Below are 3,894 nucleotides of genomic sequence, written 5' to 3' on the forward strand. Positions count from 1 at the left end.
GCGATATCTCGTTCTGGATTACCGGGAGACGGGCGTACAAATATATATCGCGTGCCCCGTGGATGCGACGATGTTGCAACGCGACACGCTGCACCGTTGAAACGTTACGTGCCCCGTGAGATGCAGTTACGATCGGCGCGTGTTACACGACGATGCTCTTTACACGGGTGCTAATTGCATCTAATTTTCACGGCCTTTTAACACACTCCTATCTGTATTTGTACGATCGTATTTGCTCTCGCGACTATTAATATTTATAAAATGATAAAAACCTGACACATCCGGTTAATCGTGTCGGTTGATCTAAATTAGATGTAAAAAAAAAAAAAACATTTATTCTAACGCGCAGTTTAATTAGAACCGAACAAAGTGTTGTATGAAAAATCAACAACTTATCGATTCATCGCGTTTAACGGAGCTTTAACTTTCAACGGAGCTTTTAACCGACGTGACGTGACACGATATATCGCAACTCCTCGCGTCTCGGTTCTTCCTCACGAAGGATGACGCGTTCGCTGTAATTTCAATCCACTTTATCGATCACACAATGATTGAATGGTATAACTGCGATTTAAGAAAATCGCGTAGTAATAAGTAACTTTTGATCTTTATCCAATAATTCTCAAGCGACCGTATACACGCGAGACATTACGCTCGAGCTTCTCTTTCTCGTAAGAGATCGTCCTGCGCGGCATAATAAGAGGTGTTGTAATAAAACGTAGGTATCCCGTTACACCTTCAATGTACATTCAGTGACATTAAAAAAAAAAAACACACACACACACACACACGCACACGCTTCGCTGAGCGTGAGAGGAGAACGCGACGGAGAGTTGAAAGTTGAAAGCGACAGTGGAAGATGCCGAGGCCTCGTCTCCTTTGCGCCATTCTTGAATCCAATTTCGTTTTCATTCGTATGTCTCTCTCTCTCTCTCTCTCTTTTTCTCTTTTTTACTCTCGCGGTATCCGCCGGCAAAAATATCTCTTCGTGCAAAGCGATGCTCTTTATATATAGAAATGGTCGTATCCGATGATAATCTATGAATAAATGGCGATAAATTCTTGGAGAGATAGCGCATATACATGTGTTATTAATACGAAGCAGGATACGCGCGCGACATACAAATGCATATATATTAAGAAAAAAATCAAATATTTTTGTCAGCATCTAAAGATCTTGCGACATTTAACGTGAAAGAGAGATGCCGATTGCGCGCGCGCGTCCATTTAACGAACTGTGGCAGCAGCCACGTTAAAGCAACCTCGGCGAATGCAATCGGCATGCGTTTCTCATGCCTTTCACTACAAAAATTCTTCGATATCGCGCGTTTCAATCGCCATTAAAACGCGCGGAAATAAAAGAAGCCGCGGCAAGGACGATGCCGCTTGACCGATCGATTGCGAGAAATTTGCACTCTCGTGACACTGACGGTCTTCGAGGTCGAGTAATGCACTTCGTCGTCCAATCGATCTTCCGGTCGCGTCCTTGCTCGATCGAAGAGAAAAAGTTCCGAACCATTTTTCTCGGCTCTCTTCCTACTGCCATTGTTTCCGCGAAACTTGATCAGCGAAATTTCTCGATTGTTATCGATAACCGGATGAAATAATGAACTCGGCACGTGCCCCCGTACGGTAGCTGGCGATTTAGCTCTCAAGCGGTAACCTTCTTCTCCGGAGAAAAGCGACTGTGCGGAATGCGCGTGGGAGACGAGGTGTGCCGCGTGCCTTGAACAATACATCTCGCAGCACCTCCAGCTACTGATTCAGCACTCGTGAATTTTTTAACCTCATCCGGTTAAATTGTGTATCCGTGTATTTTGATTAGACGACAAATATATACACGAGAAGTAATTTAACCAAACAGAAACTTAAACTTTAGTCGGCAGTTTGTTAATTGAAAAAAAAAGAAAACTTTAAGGAATCTCTTGTGGGAATAATTACGGGAAGGAGAGAGATTTAATGAGATCGTTTCAGAAGTTGCTAAACAAGCTCGTTGTTTCGAGCGGATTGGGGAAACCGTTGCCTCACGTTCGAAACAAAAAAAAATCTGCACAATCACTTTCCATTTAAATTTTCTTTCGCCGCGCGAATGAGATTTCCCGCGTGTAACAATTTCTGTTCCTCGTTTGCAGCGGACGAGGCGGCGTCAGTCTCAACCTCGTTACTTTGCAGAAAACAGCGCGATCGTGATAAAACTGTTTTTCCGAACTGGTTCCAATCGCGAATCAGAGTGAGAAAAGAGAGAGAGATATTTGCTCGGCCAGGCGGAACGCGCTCGTGTAACGCCGGTAGCGGAATACGGTTTGTTATTACGCTCTCTACTTGGCTTACGTCGATGTTGTTACATTAATAAATGTCGCGGCAAACACCGGAACACGTCGACTTGCAAAAAGCTGTCGTGTGTTGCCGGCGATGTCGTAAATTTACGTCGCTATTTTGCGAAATCGCTGCGCATTATCACCGGCGTTTAGCGATTCACGTACTGTTCTCGGGGGAGAAGAGGGTGACTATCTGCTCTCGTTTAACAACTCGCTCGAGACAGTTCAATTTAACATGACCGGGCAACAAGTTGTCATCAAGTACATCATCTATGTATCATCCATATATATCTATCTAAAAAGCGATTAATTTTAATTTATTATTTTATTTCAAAAAATATCTATACAGAGATTGTTTTTGTTCTACAATTTTTGCTCCAAAAAATATTTTATATTATTCCGCTTTAATTTAATAATCCATGGCGTATCGAATAATTTATTTAATTTTATATCAATTAAAACCAAAGTTTCTCAAGATATGTGTATTTAAGCGGCCTCCCTCACAAGCCTTCGATAGCTCAGTTGGTAGAGCGGTGGACTGTAGAGGCAAGTTCGATACACAGACATCCATAGGTCGCTGGTTCAAATCCGGCTCGAAGGAATTTTTTTTTTTTTTTTTTTTTCACGTACAATGTCATCATCACAATTTTGTACATGACTTCGTGCTTAAATTAATATTTTGCTGTTGTAAGTTATTTTTTTTTATTAACTAAATCGTCGATAATTTATACGCGCACACTCAAGAGATGCTTTTTTTTTTTTCAAGTGATTAAACTGAAATTTTGTCTAACGTTAAACGTTCTTTGTTCAAAAGAAATAATTGGACTCTGTTACGCAAAAGCGCATTCACATTTTTTTAAACAGTCTCGGTTATTTTCTCTCCGAGAGAGAAGTTTAGTTTTACATTTATCCACACCGTGCGATGTACCGCCGCGCGGTGAAATTGAGCATTGCGAGAGAATCTCTGGTTTCGTCTCTCTCTTCCCAAAGTCTCTGTCGACGAACAAGGAGAATTTCAATTAACGGCGCCGAGATAGACTGGCGCGATGCTTATCTGCATGTACCGGTTGAAAACAAGTCGCGGCACAAACAGATAGACAAATACCTGGTCGCGTCGCTCGCCTTCCGTCACCCACTGACCTAGTAGGAGTCAATTTCACCGCCACGTTTCTTCGTTTTGCCCCGTCGTATCGAGGCGCGTTACACACACACACACACAGCAATTTCGTAGGCAGCGGTTATTAAATATTCCATTATCGGGACTCTTGCGAGCGGCTTACAAAACGGCGGGCTTTGTTCAGCCCGAGGAATCGACGCGCCACGTTAACTGCGACTTCCGAAATTGCGCCCCTATCTTTCGTCTCTCGAATGCAATTTTAAAATTAAATAAAACGATGCGCGCGCGATTTCACAGGAAACCGCGCGCGCAATTGGCTGGTGTTGTCGAAATGGCGGAATTGGCTTTCGTTTTATTTTTCTCTCATTGCTTCTCTCGTTACCTCGTTTATGTATCTACAACTTTTCCCTCGACCTCTTTCAATCGGGGATAACATACGGCAAATAAGATCTAAGAGGA

At 42.7% G+C, this 3,894-nt stretch overlaps 1 non-coding gene across 1 annotated transcript; it reads left to right on the top strand.

Annotated features, from left to right (window-relative positions):
• Positions 1 to 2,825: 2,825 nt before the first annotated feature.
• Trnay-gua lies at positions 2,826 to 2,919 on the top strand. Its single transcript has 2 exons — positions 2,826 to 2,862; positions 2,884 to 2,919. It is a non-coding gene; the product is annotated as a tRNA-Tyr (tRNA).
• Positions 2,920 to 3,894: the final 975 nt, after the last annotated feature.

Source organism: Pseudomyrmex gracilis, unplaced genomic scaffold, assembly GCF_002006095.1.
Source record: "Pseudomyrmex gracilis isolate BER0280 unplaced genomic scaffold, ASM200609v1 scaffold_3, whole genome shotgun sequence".
In the NCBI taxonomy this organism is placed as follows: domain Eukaryota; kingdom Metazoa; phylum Arthropoda; class Insecta; order Hymenoptera; family Formicidae; genus Pseudomyrmex; species Pseudomyrmex gracilis.